Source organism: Pristiophorus japonicus, chromosome 1 (genome assembly GCF_044704955.1).
Source record: "Pristiophorus japonicus isolate sPriJap1 chromosome 1, sPriJap1.hap1, whole genome shotgun sequence".
NCBI classification, from domain to species: Eukaryota; Metazoa; Chordata; class Chondrichthyes; family Pristiophoridae; genus Pristiophorus; species Pristiophorus japonicus.
In genome coordinates, this window is record NC_091977.1 from 166993036 (window position 1) to 167013494 (window position 20459).

Sequence of the window (20459 nt, forward strand, 5' to 3'; positions counted from 1 at the left end):
TTTGCTCCCTCAAATTTAAAAGAAAAATTATTAAGATTTATTTAAATTTGAGGGAGCCAATGTATGCATGCATTTTCATTTTAAATGCAATAGTAGTAAACCAATGACATTCATACATTGCTGACTGCTGAAGATCTGTATCAATAAAATTGTTGCATCTCTAGAAAAGACGACTTGCAAAATACGCATGTGGATATTAATGTTAGTGAGGAATATAATTTAAATTTGTCAGACTGTATGGGTTAGACTTACCACTAGGTGGCTAAGACCCAAAAAAATGGGCCATATTCCAGCTATGTGGGACGTCTCGCCCATTCTGATCGCCTGCACTAGTCCCATTTGTTTTTTTGCGATTTTCCACTCGGCCTTACCCCGGCGATGTCAAATGGGTGATCTGATTTTTCAGCAATCTCATGATCACCCAAAGAAAGCAGAAGCCAATTTTTAAAAAAAGCTTCCCTAGCAACACTATTGTGCGCATGTGTGGGATGTGTTTTTTTTGGTTGATTTTTTTTGCCGCATTTGGAGAGGTCATGGGTCATCGCACATGCTCAGAAGCACAGGGAGGGTCAGAGAGAGCGGGAGAAAGGGAAGACTTGTTCGTTTGCTCTGTTAAATATTTGACTAATCTAGTATCTGAAAGTATTTTAAAGCAATGTCGATGCAACTACAAAAGGAAAGGGAGAGTGAAAGAAGAAGGGCCAAAGCCTTTAGTGAGGAGGCCATCGAGGCCCTTGTTAATGTAGTGATAACTAGGTGGGAGGACTTGACACAGAGTGGGCATTGGAAATCTCCACCCTGTGCATATCGCCGAATATGGGTGGAGATTGCCGATGTTGTGACATCGGCATCTAATGAGGTGCGGACTGCTGACCAGTGCTGCCGGCAGCAGCCAAAGTAAGTTGCATTTTATATTCTATATTTAAAACATATTTAAATATCATATTTAAAATCATACATATGTACTGTTTAGTTGATGTTTATAAATTGTAATTAGAATCCTTAGTCATTTATTTATAATATAAAATAATTAAATTATAAATACATTTATTCACCATAACAAAGTTGAAACTTATAGTATTAAAAATTATTCATATGCACTGCAATGTTAAGTAATAATTGAACATTTAAATCCATCAGTCTTAAATGTTTATTGTCAAGTCCATTAGCTTATGCCATGCAATGTTATCTTATCACTTACAGAAGAAGCTAACTATCAACCGCGTGGAGCAAAGGACGACGGGTGGCGGCTTCACAACAATGCACATACCAACACAATACGAGGAGCTTGCGGTGGCCTTGGTGGGGCCTTAAAACCGTTCATCACGACCCGTGGTGTGGCCAATCCCACCCTTCAGTCTCGTGAGTAATGGGAACTGTGCAATGTGTAAAACATTACTAAATACATACCAAAAATATCGTAGTTACGCATGTAATGCAATGCAATAATAATTCAATAATTTTGATGTACTCTTGATCTACGAATGAGGCCAAGTTACCCCGACTGAACCCTTGTGCATAAGGGGTTTTGAAAAGTATTGCAATGTTTTGGGTTATTGAAATATTTTGTTATAAGTGGTTTAGAAATTTCATTCATCTTTCTAAGGTCCAACAACAAAAACAAGAGGACGAGGACGAGGAGGGAGATTGTTTTTGTGGGCTGGGGGGGGGGGGGGGGGGGGGGGGGGGAACAATCTGCGGCCATCTGAATTGAGATGGACGAGGGACCGGGACCAAGCGGTGTGCAGGTGGCGATGCCAAGACGCGTAATTTTGCAAACACCATGGTAGGCAATTGCTGACTGGAGGGCCAGACTGAGAGCTTAATATCCCTGTCCAGGGAGATGGTCGCAATTGGTCACGACCTTATCTAGGGTTTCACGGGATTCTCTGCCAACTGGAGCCAGATCTCTGCCAACTGGAGCCAGTTCTGCATGAATTTCTCCAATTGGTCTTCCGAGCAAGCACAGACTGCAAAGGAGACGTTGGAGGCCATTCGGCAGCAGACAGCCGCAACCAATGCCCTATGGCATGCGTTGCTGGCTGGACACGGCGCTGCACTTCAAGGTGTCGTGTCTGCTCGCAGCGAGACCCCGAGCACGCAAGCGAGTACGGAGGACACGGTTCCTCCCGACTCGGAAGTGGAGCTTCAGGCTTCCGCTCCATCACCTCCACCACGGCAGGAAGTCTTGCCGTCCCATTCTGCACAACGTCTTGGTGTCGGTCTGCATAGACCAAAATGGACGGGTGGGGTACGTACACGGGGTGGGACTGGACTTGGAGGGAAACGTGGCCGCAGGTAGGGGGGGGGGGGGGGGGGGGGGGGGGGAAAGTGTTTCCAAAACTTCATTCATTCAGTGTTCACTTGTGCAATTGTTCTTGTTGTGTTAATGGTTAATTGTTAAGATTTTGCATATTTGAGGGAAGGGTGGGATGGTGCGGGGGGTTGGATGGATAGTTTATTCAAGTTTTTATTCATATTTGTTAATAAACAATTTTTTACTTCAATAAATTGTGCGCGTCTTCTCTTAGTTACATTAGTTATCAACTATACAGTTGTTAATCCATATTTGTTTATTCTTTTACTATACAAGTACTTTACTTACACTAAACTTTATAAAATAAGCATAAATTCTGATATGTCTTGCCTGCACAGGCCTCAAGGAAACCCCACACAATTGAAACTTTTGATTAACCCTAACTGTAAATCAACATCTGAATGTCCACATTTAGCAAGTGGAACCCCTTTCTGTTACGAAAGACCTCCATGTTCTTTTGGGGTTCTTTGAGGGCAATGTGCGTACAGTCTATTGCTCCCTGTACCTTGGGGAAGAGTGCTATTCTCGAGAAACCGAAAGTACTCTCGGTCTGTGCCTCCCTAGTCATTGGGAAGCTTCTGAAGTCCTTCCACGAGCTTAAAGAGCTTCAGTAACCTGTCAAATGCAGCAGTGCATAGCGTGCTGATGTCTAATTTTAATAATCTCTCAACAATATCTAATCACTGTACTCTGCACTCTTGACGCTGTATACCAGTCAGTTTGATAGGCCCCAAAATCAGTAAATAACTTCACTATGTAAAAGCTATTTACAAAATAATTTCAATATATAAAAGCTATTCACCAAAAATAACTTGATACCTATTTATATTCCCTGTCGCAATATTCTGAGTACAATTATCTTTAAATTAACTCTCTAAATAACTCACAACTAATCATCCAACCTTCCTCTGAAGTTCAAAATGGCATCTGTAGTGCCCATTTTCCTTCTCTTAGGACCAGAAAAGGCAACTACTTCTCAGCACTCTTTTGGGCCTTGCATTGGCCCAGCGAAGTACATGCTAGGTGCTGAAACTTGGGATGAAGCACAGAAACGTTATAATGAAAGTCACATAGCGACTCACAATATCGTTGAAAAGACAATTGGAGTCCTAAAGCAGCGCTTCAGATGCCTGGATCATTCTGGAGACAGCCTGTAGTACCACCCTGATCAGGTAGCAGAGTTTATTGTGGTGTGTTGCATGCTGCATAACCTAGCTATAAAGAGAGGACAAATAATGTCAGATCATGCTGCAGGTCCACCTCCAGAAGGAGATGAGACAGAAGAGGCAGCCAGCAAGGATGAAGAGGAGGAACAGGCGGGAGAGGACATAGGGGAGTTTAATCAGCCTGGCGATCTAGCACCGGTACCAGCACACCTTTCCCGAGGACCGGTAGCCAGTGGTAGTTACACGGCCGCTAAGCTTTTGCGTCAGCAGCTCATTAATGAACACTTTGCATGAACTATTATCGTTGATATTCAAATGTTCAATTACAGTTAGGGTTAATCAAAAGTTTCATTTGCGTGGGGTTTCCTTGTTGTCTTTCCTGCACTGGCCTATCATCTGAATTAGTTGAAATAAAGTTTAAAGTACTGGCAAAGTAAAAGAACTGGTATGAAAAACAAATATGCATGAAAAACTGTACGTTTGAAAACTAATGTAACTATTAACTAATGAACACCCGCCCCCCCCCCCCCACCACCCTTCCCTTCAATCCCCAAAACGTTAGAAGAAGAAATTGAACATTTAATTAATAATAACAAGTGAGCATTTAAGTTATTAAGTGATGAACCGCCGCCACCACCTGCAGCAGCAGCAGCGGCTCCTCCTCTGGCTCTTCTTCCTGTAAAGTTCCAGAAGGGTCAGTGGACTCCACGGACACTTGCTGACCTTTGAACGACAAATTAAATTTATAAACAACGTTTAACAATTCAAATCAATACATCTCAATTTTTCAAGAACTCAAAACATTACAAGCTTTCCATTACCCCATATGCAAAAGCGATCACCAGGCCTAACATGACCTCATTCGAAGATCAATAGTACATCTCAATTATATATCAAATTACATTATAATTGCATAAGATTACCTGCGTAACAAATGTAGTATTTGCTATTCATTCACACATTGCACAATGCACAGTTCTCATTACTCACATGACTCAAGGGTAGGTTCGGCCACACCACGGGTTGTGACCGAACGGCTTTCTGGCCCCACCAAGGCCACTGCAAGCTCCTCGTAAACACTTAGAGACTGCAGCATGGCACAGCCCCCACCCGTCCTGCGTTGCTCGCGGTGGTTGATCGATATCTTCTTCTGCAAATGATAAAATAACATTGCACGGCATAAGCAAATGGATTTGGCAATAAACATTTAAGACTGACTGATTTATATGTTCAATTACAAATTTGCATTCCATTGCATAGGAATAAAATATTTCATACTATAACATTCAACTTTATGTTGGGGTGCATAAATGTATTCATAATTTAGTTATGTTTAAAAATTACGAAATAACATTGCAGATTCTAGTTACAATTTCCATATATTAAAATAATACATATGGATGATTTCAAAGATAAATTTCAACTTACTCTGGCAGCCGCCAGTAGCCTGTTCCATCTTTTGCAGCACTGATCCGGTGTCCGCGCTTCATTTGATGCTGCGTGACCACATCGGCAATCTCTGCCCAAATCTTCTGATATGCACGGGGTGGAGGTTTCCCATGCCCACCCAGTGCCTGATCCTCCCATCGCGCGCTATGTTCACGAGTGCCTCATTGGCCTCCTCGCTGAAGGGCTTGGCCTTTCGCCTTTCCATTGATCCCTCCATTTTTGAAATATGGGTAATATTATTATATAAATTCAAACAATCCAGTAACTGCTTTTTCCTTTCTCTGCTCTCTTCCCGACCCTCAGAGCTCCTGAGCATGTGTGACAACTCCTGACCTCTTAAAACGTGGCGAAGAAAATTAACCTAAAAAAAAATCAAGCTACACATGCACAGTATAGCGTTGCTAGGGAAGCTTTTTTTTTCTCATTCACTTCTGTTTTCTTTGGGCGATCATGAGATCGCCGAAAAATCACATCGCCCATTTGACATCGCTGGGGTAAGGCCAAGTGGAAAAATGCAAAAATAAAATTGGGCCTTGTGCCGGCGATTTGCACGGGCGATACGTCCCACATGGCTGGAACAAGGCCCATCTTTTTGGGCCTTAGCCACCTAGTGGAAAGTCTAGCCCTATATTCCTTCCTATCATTAATATCCACACATGCTACACATATTCACTAAGAGTGACCCAGTCACATCAGGGCCACAGATGGTAGTTGACTCGAGAAATTACATAACTAGCACACAACTGGTTGTACTAATGTTATTCAATTTTTTAAAAACTTTATGTAAAATAAATATTGTTCCAGTGAAGAAAGGGACAACACTGGACAAAGATATATTTGATGCAAAATATATTCATTGCAAAGTGATTAAAAGTTGCAAGATTTGCATTCTATTTATAACTTTAAACTCAAATGTATAAGTGATAAATGTACAAGTGATACATTTTGCAAGGAAAAACTATTTAATTTGACAAAAGATTAATGAAATGCATTATTAAAATTTTCAAAAGTAACTATTTAAGTGGAAACCATGAATTTGAGGTAATTAATATTCTGAAAGAAAATCTCAGTGGGGATAACCCCCACAGGGTCATCCTCAGAACGGAGTGTTACAGCAGCCACAGCGCCACTGGATGATGACCCTAATATTTCCCTCAAGGCTCTTTCGCAGTCTGCCACTTGATGCCATGTCTAAATGACAACATTTCAGAGCAGTAAAGGTAATCTGTTTTTTACAAAATGTGCAGCACATTGAGAGTGGGCCAGCAGCAACAAAATATCAAGAGAGTACTCAAATCTTCTTGCACATGACTGAAGGCACATTAAACAATTTGCACAAGTTGATTGAGCCTCCATCACTTGGCTCAGTGATAGCATCCTCATCTAGAAGTCAGAAGGATGCAGGTTCGAGCCCCACATCAGGATTCGTATACGTAATCTAGGCCGATCCTCGGTACAGCACTGAAGTGTGTATTAGAAACACAGAAAATAGGTGGAGGAGGCCATTCGGCCCTTCGAGCCTGCACCACCATTCAATAAGATCATGCCTGATCATTCACCTCAGTACCTCTTTCCTGCTCTCTCTCCATACCCCTTGATCCCTTTAGCCATAAGGGCCATATCTAACTCCCTCTTGAATATATCCAACGAACTGGCATCAACAACTCTCTGCGGTAGAGAATTCCACAGCTTAACAACTCAGTGAAGAAGATTCTCCTCATCTTGGTCCTAAATGGCTTACCCATTATCCTAAGACTGTGTCCCCTGGTTCTGGACTTCCCCAACATCGAGAACATTCTTCCTGTATCTAACCTGTCCAGTCCCGTCAGAATTTTATTTGTTTCTATGAGATCCCCTCTCATTCTTCTCAACTCCAGTGAATAAAGGCCCAGTTGATCCAGTCTCTCCTCATATGTCAGTCCGGCCATCCCAGGAATCAGTCTGGTAAACATTCGCTGCACTCCCTCAATAGCAAGAACGTCCTTCCTCCGATTAGGAGACCAAAACTGAACACAATATTCCAGATGAGGGCTCACCAAGGCCCTGTACAACCGCAGTAAGACCTCCCTGCTCCTATATTCAAATCCCCTAGCTATGAAGGCCAGCATACCATTTGTCTTCTTCACCACCTGTTGTACCAACTTTCAATGACTGATGTACCATGACACCCAGGTCTCATTGCACCTCCCCTTTTCCTAATCTGCCAATCAGATGATATTCTGCCTTTGTGTTTTTGACCCCAAAGTGGATAACCTCACATTCATCCACATTATACTGCATCTGCCATGCATTTGTGCACTCAACTAACCTGTCCAAGTCACCCTGCAGCCTTTTAGCATCCTCCTCACAGCTCACACCGCCACCCAGTTTAGTGTCATCTGCATACTTGGAGATATTACACTCAATTCCTTCATCCAAATCATTAATGTATATTGTAAATAGCTGGGGTCCCAGCACTGAGCCATGCAGCACCCCACTAGTCACTGCCTGCCAGTCTGAAAAGGACCCGTTTATCCCAACTCTCTGCTTCCTGTCTGCCAACCAGTTCTCTATCCACGTCAGTACATTACCCCCAATACCATGTGCTTTAATTTTGCACACCAATCTCTTGTATGGGACCTTGTCAAAAAGCCTTTTGAAAATCCAAAATACACCACATCCACTGGTTCTCCCTTGTCCATTCTACTAGTAACATCCTCAAAAAATTCCAGAAGATTTGTCAAGCTTAATTTCCCTTTCATAAATCCATGTTGACTTGGACCAATCCTGTCACTGTTTTCCAAATGCGCTGCTATTTCATCTGTAACAATTGATTCCAACATTTTCCCCACTACTGATGTCAGGCTAACCGGTCTATAATTACCCACTTTCTCTCTCTCTCTCTCTCTCTCTCCCCTTTTTTAAAAAGTGGTGTTACATTAGCTACCCTCCAGTCCATAGGAACTGATCCCGAGTCGACAGACTGTTGGAAAATGATCACCAATACATCCACTATTTCTAGGGCCACTTCCTTAAGTACTCTGGGATGCAGACTATCGGCCTTCAATCCCATCAATTTCCCTAACACAATTTCCCGCTTAATAAGGATATCCTTCAGTTCCTCCTTCTCACTCGACCCTCGGTCCCCTAGTACATCCGGAAGGTTATTTGTGTCTTCCTTCGTCTGCCATTTCTTTGTTCCCCATTATAAATTCACCTGAATCTGACTGCAAGGGACCTACTTTTGTCTTCACTAATCTTTTTCTCTTCACATATCTATGAGAAGCTTTTGCAGTAAGTTTTTATGTTCCCAGCAAGCTTCCTCTCAAACTATTTTCCCCCTCCTAATTAAACCCTTTGTCCTCCTCTGCTGAATTCTAAATTTCTCCCAGTCCTCAGGTTTGCTGCTTTTTCTGGCCAATTTATATGCCTCTTCCTTTGATTTAACACTATCCCTAATTTCCCTTGTTAGCCACAGTTGAGCCACCTTCCCCATTTTATTTTTACTCCAGACAGGGATGTACAATTGTTGAAGTTCATCCAAGTGATCTTTAAATGTTTGCCATTGCCTATCAACCATCAACCCTTTAAGTATTATTTGCCAGTTTATTCTAGCCAATTCACATCTCATACCATCGAAGTTAGCTTTCCTTAAGTTCAGGACCCTAGTCTCTGAATTAACTGTGTCACTCTCCATTTTAATAAAGAATTCTACCATATTATGGTCACTCTTCCCCAAGGGGCCTCGCACAACAAGATTGCTAATTAGTCCTTTCTCATTACACATCACCCAGTCTAGGATGGTTCCTCGACATATTGGTCCAGAAAACCATCCCTAATACACTCCAGGAAATCCTCCTCCATCGTATTGCTACCAATTTGGTTAGCCCAATCAATATGTAGATTAAAATCGCCCATGATAACTACTGTACTTTTATTGCACACATCCCTAATTTCTTGTTTGATGCTGTCCCCAACCTCACTACTACTGTTTGGTGGTCTGTACACAACTCCCACTAACGTTTTCTGCCCTTTGATATTCCGCAGCTCCACCCATACAGACTCCACATCATCCATGCTAATGTCCTTCCTTACTATTGCGTTAATTTCCTCTTTAACCAGCAACGCTACCCCACCTCCTTTTCCTTTCTGTTGATCCTTCTTGAAATGTTGAATACCCCTGGATGTTGAGTGCCCAGCCTTGGTCACCCTGGTGCCATGTCTCCATGATGCCAATTATACCTATGCATTAATTGCTGCCTTTGCAGTTAATGCGTCCACCTTATTACGAATACTCCTCGCATTGAGGCACAGAGTCTTCAGGCTTGTCTTTTTAAACACACTTTGCCCTTTTAGAATTCTGCTGCAATGTGGCCCTTTTTGATTTTTGACTTCGGTTTCTCTGCCCTCCACTTTTACTTTTCTTCTTTCTATCTTTTGCTTCTGCCCCTATTTTACTTCCCTGACTCCCTGCACAGGTTCCCATCCCCCTGCCATATTAGTTTAACTCCATATTGCACTGTGAGATGCCTCATCTACCTTTCAGGTGGACGTAAAAAATCTCATGGTAATATTCGAAGAAAAGCAGGGGCGTTCTCCCAGTGTCCTGGTCAACATTTATTCCTCAACCAGCATCACTAAAAACATACAAGTGATCATTTATCTCATTGCTGTTTGTGGGACCTTACTGTGCACAAATTGGCTGCTACATTCCCCTACATTACAAGAGTGACTATACTTCAAAAGACCTTTATTGGCTGTGAAGCACTTTGGGATAGCTGGAGGTCATGAAAGGCACTATATAAATGCAGGTTCATTCTGTTTCTCTGACATAATTGGGCAAGTGGTTTTTCTGTGGGGTCTAAAACCATGGTGTGTAGACAGAAGGGACAATATTAGCATAATCGGTTTGATGTATTTCTCAATTTGTTAACGCCATGGAAGATCTTTTTCTGTGCATCCTGTCATCCGACTGCAGAGCCAAGTTTACGGGCTTCGTTGTTGGTCTCAGATACAATTGGTTCTTCCAAACATTACATACTGTTCCTGGGGGTAAATTGACCACTGCCTCCTTCTAGATTAAGTTTTAACCAAAAAACATTTTCCTACAATGCACATCATAAGCAGTTGGAAATGTCTCAAATACTGCACAATGAATTACTTTTAATGTGATAAGGTGCTAAGTATACTGATCATGGTACCCTGTTGTGTTTACCATGATGATTTGAAAGAATCCTCTGTTGGAACATAACAGCAGGAGTAGGCCATTCAAAAACTCAAGCCCGTTCATGATTAATCTGTATTTTAACTCAATTTACCCACCATGGTTCCATATCACTCAATTCCCTATACTCAACAATAATCTATCAATCCCAGTTTTAAGATTTTCAATTGATATAGCCTGTACAAAATTTTGGCAGAGTTTTTTTTTAGACTTTCACTATCCTGTGTAGAAGTGCTTCCTGACTTCACCCTTAGCTCTATTTGCGCACCAGAGGAAATAGCTCGTTTCTATCTACCCGATGAAATCCTTTAATTATCTTTAACTCAATAAGATCATTTCTTAAATCTGCTATACGCAACAGAATACAAGCATAGTCTATGCAACCTGTCCTCATAATTTAATCATTTTTAGCTGTTGAAGCAGATGGGGAAAAATTGTTTAATTCACATCAGGTTATGCATTATTGAAGAACAAATCACAAAACGATAAGAATTTCAAATATCAATCATGAGAAGCAAATTATAAGAACATAAGAATTAGGAACAGGAGTAGGCCATCTAGCCCCTCGAGCCTGCTCTGCCATTCAACAAGATCATGGCTGATCTGGCCATGCACTCAGCTCCACTTACCCGCCCGCTCCCCATAACCCTCAATTCCCTTAGTAGATATAATTGCTTCAACATTATACAATATATACATATGGAAGTGTCAATATTGCACAGCCCAGTCATGGCTCAGTTGGTAGCACTCTCGTCGGAGTCAGAAGGTTGTGGTACAAGTCCCACTCGAGACTGGAGCACAAAAATCTAGGCTGACACTCCGGTGCAGCACTGAGGAACTGCTGCACTGTCGGAGATGCAGTCTTTTGGGAGAGTCATTAAACCGAGGCCCCATCTGCTCTCAGGTGGACACAACAGATCCCATGGCATTATTTTCCAAGAAGAGCAGGAGTTCTCCCCGAAGTCCTGGCCAATATTCATTGCTCAGTCAACATCATTAAAAATAAACCCAGATTACCTGGTCATTATCACATTGCCATTTGTGGGAGCTTGCCGTGCACAAATTGGCTGCCACGTTTCCTACGTTACAACAGAGATGACACTTCAAAAGTACTTTGTAAAGCATTTTGGGACGTCCGGTAGTTGTGAAAAATGCTATATAAATGCAAATATTTCTTTGTTAGTTCACAAAATAAAGCGAAATGGAATGCCCACCAGAATCAGTAATGTCAGAAGAGGCACCAAGTCCCGACTCCAGATATTGAAATATTACAGCTATTTATGCCAAGATCTTTTTCTTTGAGAAAATCATTGCTATGCAGCACCATAAACGTGTTTGCATTATTTTGCCTCAACACGTCAATCATTAATAAGCTTGCAACAGTCATCAACACATCACCTATCACTTTTTAATTATTTGGCCATTATCTATGCTCCCATTTAAAGGCTATCTTGTGTGTATTTCTTTTTTGTTTCTGGAAATTCATGAGTAAATTATTAAATTGTTTCACCAAAACATTAAATGTCAGGTAGGAAAAATGTGGTTTGTGCTGTGTATGTTACTTCAGTACCACTTCCCACGGTTTCTTAGCAATCTTGTTGTGCGAGGCCCCTTGGGGAAAAGTGCCCATAATATGGTAGAGTGACAAAGTTAATTCAGACACTAGGGTCCTGAACTTAAGGAAAGGTAACTTCGACGGTATGAGGTGTGAATTGGCTAGAACAGACTGGCAAAGGATACTCAAAGGGTTGACGATGGATAAGCAGTGGCAAACATTTAAAGATCACATGGATGAACTTCAGTAATTGTTCATCCCTGTCTGGAGTAAGAATAAAACTGGGAAGGTGGCTCAACCATGGCTAACAAAGGAAATTAAGGATAGTGTTAAAGCCAAGGAAGAGGCATATAAATTGGCTAGAAAAAGCAACAAACCTGAGGACTGGGAGAAATTTAGAATTCAACAGAGCAGGACTAAGGGTTTAATTCGGAGGAGGGGGGGGGAATAGAGTATGAGAGGAAGCTTGCAGGGAATATAAAAACTGACTGCAAAACCTTCCATAAATGTGTGAAGAGAAAAAGATTAGTGAAGACAAACGTGCATCCCTTGCAGTCGGATTCAGGTGAATTTATAATGAGGAACAAAGAAATGGCAGACCAGTTGAACCAATACTTTGGTTCTGTCTTCATGAAAGAAGATACAAATAACATTCCCAAGGTACTAGGGGACAGTGGGTCTAGTGAGGAGGAGGAACTGAAGGATATCCTTATTAGGTGGGAAATTGTGTTAGGGAAATTGATGGGCTTGAAGGCCGATAAATCCCTGGGGCCTGATAGTCTGCATCCCAGAGTATTCAAGGAAGTGGCCCTAGAAATAGTGGATGCATTGATGATCATTTTCCAACAGTCTATTTACTCTGGATCAGTTCCTCTGGATTGGAGGGTAGCTAATGTAACACCACTTTTTAAAATAGGAGGGAGAGAGAAAACGGGTAATTATAGACCGGTTAGCCCGACATCAGTAGTGGGGAAAATGTTGGAATCAATCATTAAGGATGAAATAGCAGCGCATTTGGAAAGCAGTGACAGGATCGGACCAAGTCAGCATGGATTTATGAAAGGGAAATCATGCTTGACAAATCTTCTGGAATTTTGTGAGGATGTAACTAGCAGAGTGGACAAGGGAGAACCAGTGGATGTGGTGTATTTGGACTTTCAAAAGGCTTTTGACAAGGTCCCACACAAGAGATTGGTGTGCAAAATCAAAGCACATGGTACTGGGGGCAATGTACTGACGTGGATAGGGAACTGGTTGGCAGACAGGAAGTAGAGAGTCGGGATAAAGGAGTCCTTTTCAGAATGGCAGGCAGTGACTAGTGGAGTGCCGCAGGGCTCAGTGCTGGAACCCCAGCTCTTTACAATGTACATTAACGATTTAGATGAAGGAATAGAGTGTAATATCTCCAAGTTTGTGGATGACACTAAACTGGGTCGTGGTGTGAGCTGTGAGGAGGACGCTAAGAGGCTGCAGGGTGACTTGGACAGGTTAGGCGAGTGGGCAAATACATGGCAGATGCAGTATAATGTGGATAAATATGTGAAGTTATCCATTTTGGGGGCAAAAACACAAAGGCAGATTATCTGAATGGCGGCAGACTAGGAAAAGGGGATGTGCAACGAGACCTGGGTGTCATGGTTCATCAGTCACAAAGTGGGCACGCAGGTACAGCAGGCGGCAAAGGCGACAAATGGTATGTTGGCCTTCATAGCTAGGGGATTTGAATACAGAAGCAGAGCGGTCTTAATGCAGCTGTTCAGGGCCTTAGTGAGGCCTCACCTGGAATATTGTGTTCAGTTTTGGTCTCCTAGTCTAAGGAAGGACGTTCTTGCTATTGAGGGAGTGCAGCGAAGGTTCACCAGACTGATTCCAGGAATGGCTGGGCTGTCATATGAGGAGAGACTGGATCAACTGGGCCTTTATTCACTGGAGTTTAGAAGGATGAGAGGGGCTCTCATAGAAACATTCAAGATTCTGACAGGACTGGACAGGATAGATATGGGAAGAATGTTCCCGATGTTGGGGAAGTCCAGAACCAGGGGACATAGTCTTAGGATAAGGGGTAGGCCATTTAGGACTGAGATGAGGAGAAATTTCTTCACTCAGAGTTGTTAACTTGTGGAATTCCCTGCCGCAGAGAGTTACTGATGCCAGTTCACTGGATATATTCAAGAGGGAATTAGATACGGCCTTTATGGTTAAGGGGATCAAGGGGTATGGAGAGAAAGCAGGAAAGGAGTACTGAAGGAATGATCAGCTATGATCTTATTGAATGGCAGTGCAGGCTCGAAAAGCCGAATGGTCTACTCCTGCACCTATTTTCTATGTTTCTAGCTTCGAGTGGAAAAAGTAGTTTGCAGATGTCGAGTGACTTATTTCTGATAGTTTCAGATGGTATATTTTTAGTTGGCTATTGGATGTTAAGTGGAAAATATTGTTTTGATTCATTTTTCTCCAGAAAAGAAATATAAAATCTGGCCAAAATGCATTTCTACCAAAAATCGGAAAATAGCATCTACATTAATAGCTATCATACTAGACCCAACTGAGAGGAGGCAGACCCAATAGGCAGTGATACGCCAAGCTTTTTCAACCAGCCTGCCAGAGGTAGAATTATGTTCTGTTCCAACAAACTAACACAAAGTTCCGCCCAACTCTAGCCAGCACAGGAACCACGCAACTAACTCAAATACAAAACCACAAGCATGGGACTGTGAACCAAGTAGGTGTGATTACCAAGCAATTTCTAGCCCACATACATGAAGGGGATGCTGCTCTTTATTCTTGTGTGAAGTTCACCACTTTGTATTTGCAAATAGGCTCCCTTTCTTCCATACTTTACTCTAAACCAAGATATCTCAAAACAATTGAGATGTACTTTTTGAAGGTCCAAACTTTATGATCTAAAATATATTAGAAAATTACATGCTAAGCAAAAGCCCAATTAACTATGAGAAGCTAATTCCATTAAGAGTTTACATAGACAATTTAAAAAAATTAAAGCATGTTATTGCTGCAAATGTACACGTTGCATTGAAGACGCTTAAATGTGACCACATTGTTGTTTTTTTTTTTAAAAACAGTAGTGCAATAAGCAATCTTCAAAATGACAGCAGTTCAATTTGTTTAAAATGGCCACAGTACTTCCTCCCTTCACCAACTTCCTTAAAATAGACCGATTTGATATGGTCTGTTTGCAGAGCACAAGCCATGTAGACTCAACTGCTGGGAAACAGGCAACAGTCCTAGCAACATTTCCAACACCATTTAATGATTACGAGCTTTCAGAGAAAGATATAACAGTTTTCCACTGAGGCAAGATTCAGTAGCAATTAGCTCACCTGCAAAAATTAACAAAGGAGCAGGTTTTATGAACATACAAAATTCACAGGTAGGAAAAGACCAGCTGGTTCATTGACCTGCCCCATACCATGTGGCCGGAGCATTATGACTACGAACACATCTCCATCCCACTGCCATGTAATTGCCTGGAAGTTTTGGTAGCTTGTATATTCAAAATGAATTTGCTGCAATACATTAACTGGCTCAGTGTCAGCATTGACAGGAGGATACTGCCCAGCAGCACAGGCTCCAGGCAGACTGAGTGCCCATCCAACCAACAACCAATGGTGCTTTAAAATTTTACAGCATTCGCCATCTGAGCAGCACTCCACTCCCAATTCTTCAAAACAAATGAATAGTCAACAGTTGAAAAGCCATCTGTAGATTTCATTCTCCCTCATTGAAAACCTCATGGCTTAGTTGTTTAAATTCAGCCATGATCTTATTGAATGGCGGAACATTCAATGGCTCGAGGGGCCGAATGGCCTACTCCTGCTCCTATTTTTTACATTCTTATTACAAGTACAAAAGGTGGTCAGAAGTAACCAAAAAGTTAGTTTAAATATAATTTTCAATACAAATACAAGTAGACAATGCATACAAGTTTTTTTTAATTCAAATTTCTAGTTTGATCTTGTTTCTTAGTTTTGAAACTCAGAAAGCAGATTACACATATAGGGACAAACACTTTGGTTCTAACGCCATAAATCACATTCATAATCTGGACATGGCAGTTAATGAATACGGTTGAAAAAAAAAATCACTTCTGTGCTCAATTTTGAACACTTCAGAGCTTGGATTAAAAGGGCCAGCCATTACTTGATCGGCTAAGTGGTTAAGACAGGAGGTGGGAAATCAGCATCTATTGCTGGCGAGTCCTGATGGTCTTGTCTGCATAAAACTAGCCAAACAAGTCCTATTGAACAGTCACCATAAGAAGACTGAGGTAATTAGCATTTATACCTCACTGATGCTTCAACAAACAAATGGTAATGGGGAGAATGTTTTTTTTTAAATAGCAGAAAATATATGCTTGCGTGATAAATTTGATCATTTTGAGTCAGGTTGCTTGCTGCAGCACTTCGTATTAGCATATTGCTCCACTATGGGATTTGGGAAGCAGGGATCAGGTCCCCAGATTAGGAGTCAGAAGCCTGGTCCAGAAGTAGATCAATGTAGCCATCACAACAAAGTAAGCGCTACATTAATATACCCAGTCAGCCAGAGGAGTAGCACTAGCAGCTGTAAGATAAAAGACTGTTGTCTGTCAGTCAGATATGAAAATAAAGCACAAACTATTTCTAGAGAGACAATTTCAAATGAGAAATAACTGATTCCAAACAATGTTATATGTATTAATGTTTACAGCCTACAGTATTTCCATTGTGGCTATTCTTGTTTGTTGTGAGAATGTTCCAGACCTTGGAGGTCAAGATGTTTTGAGCTAAACACTGATCTTTGTTTTGAATGGTGAATCAGCAATGACCATCAGTAACCAGGTTACTGTAATTTAATTAAGTTCCCATTAAAAAAATTAATTAATTAGGATGAGATCATTATGGAGTCAAGCAGCAGACCGCACTCAAAATGTAATTATTTCAACATCAGTCTCCCGTATACAGCTGAAGGATTTGGGGCGGGGCGGGAGGAAAGAGATTGTAGTCTTGACGTACAACCTGGACAGCTCAGATTGAATTAATTCATCCCATCAGTTTCATCGGGGTCAAGTTTTGGCTCGAGTTGCTCCTATTTTTTTGGAGCAACTAGTTTAGAATGGAGTATCTTAGAAATTGCAATTCTCGGCATATAGTTTACTCCAGTTCTAGTGAGTTAGAACAGTTTCATTTTAGAACAGAGTTTTTTTTCCCCAAAAGGGAGCGTGTCCGGCCACTTACGCCTGTTTTACAAGTTTAGGCAGCAAAAACTTACTCCAAACTAACTTAGAATGGAGTAAGTGTAGATTTTTGAATGCTCAGAAAAACCTTGGCTACACTTAGAAACTCAGGCGTAGGTTACAAATCAGGCGTAGGGAATGGGGGGAGGGAAGTTTACAAACATGAAACACATCAGTTTTACAAATAAAGAGCCATCATCAATAACAAATGATAAATCAATCAAAAAAATTGTAAAAATCCAATAAATCCCTCTCTCTCTCTTATTTATTGATTGTAAGTGCATCGTTTCGGAGTATTGTTTTTTAAAATTTCAAAAATTGCACACTATTTATTTTGTAAATGTGCCAAAGTTGAGGGGGGGGGGGGAGGAGAGGGAGAGAGAGGGGGGGGAGAAAGAGGGGGGGAGAAAAGAGAGAGAGAGAGAGAGAGAGAGAGAGAGAGAGAGAGAGAGAGAGAGAGAGAGAGAGAGAGAGAGAGGAGAGAGAGGGAGAGAGAGAGAGAGAGAGAGAGAGAGAGAGAGAGAGAGAGAGAGAGAGAGGGAGAGAGAGAGAGAGGGGAGAGAGAGAGAGAGGGGAGAGAGAGAGAGAGAGAGAGCCGGCCGAAGACGTGAACAGGGAGCAGACCAGACCTGAAGGGGGGGGAGCCGGAGCAGGTGTTGGGGGAGCGGCAGGCAGCGGAGCAGGAGCTGAATGGGGGTGCAGGAGAGCGCAGGAGCGAGAGAGAGCCAGAGGGAGCGGGAGCTGAACGGGGGGCAGGGCGGGGGAGCCAGAGCAGAAGCTGGAGGGAGGTGCAGTCCGATCTTCGCCACCCCAGTGAGCCCATTCAGCCAGGGCTAGGGACGGTGTACTTCGGGCCCCTCCCACACAGTTTCGGGTGAATGGAGCTACTGCACATGCACGCACACTGTAGCGCGCATGTGCAGAGGTCCCAGCACTGTTTTCAGCGCCAGGGCCTGGCCCCCCACCCCCCCCGTTCAGCTCCTGCTCCGCTACCTGCCGCTCCGCTCCGGCTGCCCCCTTCAGGTCTGGTCCGCTCCCTGTTCACGTCTTCGGTGGGGCCCGCCCGCCCGGCATCTTGCTGGGGGCGAGCCCCGCCCAAAGTCTTCGGCCCAGCTTCTACTCGTCGGCCGGGCCCGTAGAGCTCTCTCTCTTCTCTCTCTCTCAACCCCCCCCGTACAGCCCCCCACAGCTTGTGTTGCGCTGCGCCGAGGGCCTGGATCGACCCGAGGAAGTGGAGAGTACAGAGATAAGTTTTCGGCACGGTTTTGAGTGCGGAAATCAGGCGTGGCTCGTGGGGCTGCGCCGTTCTAGGCACGGCCAGAAGCTTGACCCCCATAGTAGCTGGTCTGTCAACCATCTAATCTGTCTGACCTACCAGTAGACTTGATGGAATAAATTTCTAATCAAAAATATTCTGGTACATAAATTCACTTTAAAATTACAGATTGCAGAATCATCGATTCTAGTGACCAAAGCCAGGCTTTAGTTAATAAAAAGAGGAATTTCAGTTATACTCCATGCAGAATTGTGTTCCTCTTGAGGCAATGTGAAAGTTTTACGTGTGTAAAGTATCCAGCATTTTTAAGTGGATGAAAGAGCATTGATATTATAACCAAGAAAATGTTATTCAACTATACACATCAAGCAACTTAATTTCTCCACCTAATTTCCAGAGAAGCATTATTGAAGAAGTTACTTTCTAATTTCTCAACTTTTCATTTGGCACATTGCTTACACCAAAGAGGTTGGGTGAACTGCTCTTTAACCTTGACTTATGCACGAGTCAGCCACGAGAATGCCCATGGAGTGGGTTGAGATACATACCCTCCCTGACTTTTCCTTCTTCTGATCCTGTGCAGAGGTACTGTGTGCGCTGGATATTTCCTAAAGCAACATAGCTGAGTGCAGGATCTAATCCATAGGGTATGGTAGCATAGTGGTCATGTTACTGGACTAGTAATCCAGAGGCCTGGACAGGAGTTTAAATCCCACCACAGAATTTAAATTCAGTTAATTAAATAAATCTGGAATTTAAAAAAATTAGCATCAGTAACGATGACCATGAAACTACCGGATTATTGTAAAAAACCAATCTGGTTCACAAATGTCCTTTAGGGAAGGAAATCTACCATCCTTACCTGATCTGGCCTATATGTGATTCCAGACCTACAGCAATGTGGTTGACTCCTAACTGCCCTCTGAAATGGCCACTCAGTTGTATCAAACCACGGACTGCAGATGTTCAACAAGGCAGCTCACAACATCTTCTCAATTTTTAAACTCCATTTTTAAAAAGCTTATAAACAGTACTTATTCTAATCACTAGCCAATTCCAATTACCTTAATGTGCTTTAAAAACAGTTAAGAAATACGTGCTACTCAGTTAACAATGAACAGGTACATTTTATATCCTCCTTGTACACAGCCCCACAGTCATCTTTCCCAGAAGTTCAAATAGCAGTTATCTGTAATTACTTCAATCATAAAACTGGCCTTTACACAATCAATAAATCCAAGCAAGGACAACAAGTTGGACTGCAGATAGGGACTCTAGACCACGATAATGCCGACACAGTATGACTTTGCCACTGGAATACTACAGGCAAGGCTCTTAATGTTCCGAAGTAAGGTAGAGATCTCAATGATTTCTATCTGCCGCATTTGCCTCTAACAGTAACAAGCTTCATGACTATGCTTTCAAAAAGTAAAAGGGCCAAGTCATTTTGAAACCTTTCAGCAAAAGATGTTTTTAAAACTGTAATTCTACATTATTAATTGATGCCCTAAATTTGAGAGAAACAAAGTCACAAGTGTTGAGCTCACATTGCTCTGCACACTTTTTTTAAAAAAGGTACATACATTTTAAATATCTAACCAATGATTGAATCAAGCTGCAGAATCTTAAGTGCATTCACATCTCTCTCTCCTGAACAAAGCTCCAAGACAACTGTATTTTCTTTTGATAGAATAATCTACAAAATACTTCTCCAGCCATGCAAGCTACAACATGTTCAAACCAGTTATATAAAGCGAACTTATTTAACATAAGTAAAGGAGTAGGCCATACAGCCCCTCGAGCCAGCACTACCATTCAATAACATGACTGAACATCTGCACCAACTCCACTTTCCCGCTCTATCACCATGTCCCTTAAATTCCCTTCGTGCCCAAAAATCTATCTACCACAGTCTTATATATACTCAACAACTAAGCATCCATTGCCCTCTGGGATAGAGGATTTCAAAGATCCACAACCTTGATGGAGAAATTTCTCCACATCTCAGTCCTAAATGGTCGACCCCTTATCCTGAGACATTAGGCTAGAAATTTGGCGATTTTGTGACCAGGTTTTTGGTGCTTTTTCACCCTTTTTGGCAAAATCCCAGTCGACAGGAAATTCGGTGACATTTTGCGGCAGTGCTTTCCACATACCGCTGGGCTAAGGAGCGCTGCCGTGCAAGACCCGAAATAGCGTTTGCCAAAAATTTGTCTCTCTCCACACCCATATTCTGCACTCAGAATACCGACAGGGA

At 42.2% G+C, this 20459-nt stretch overlaps 1 protein-coding gene across 3 annotated transcripts in view; it reads right to left on the reverse strand.

Annotated features, from left to right (window-relative positions):
• Positions 1 to 20459, reverse strand: part of lnpep (leucyl/cystinyl aminopeptidase) — a 149214-nt gene that overhangs the window by 111393 nt on the left and 17362 nt on the right. Inside the window, exon 1 of one of the 3 annotated variants that reach the window (XM_070884477.1) lies at positions 4474 to 4555. The exons of the other annotated variants lie outside the window; for them this stretch is intronic. The gene's annotated coding sequence lies outside the window, so the exon portion shown is untranslated. Of the gene's footprint in view, positions 1 to 4473; positions 4556 to 20459 lie in introns of those variants that run through there. 3 annotated transcript variants of the gene reach the window in all.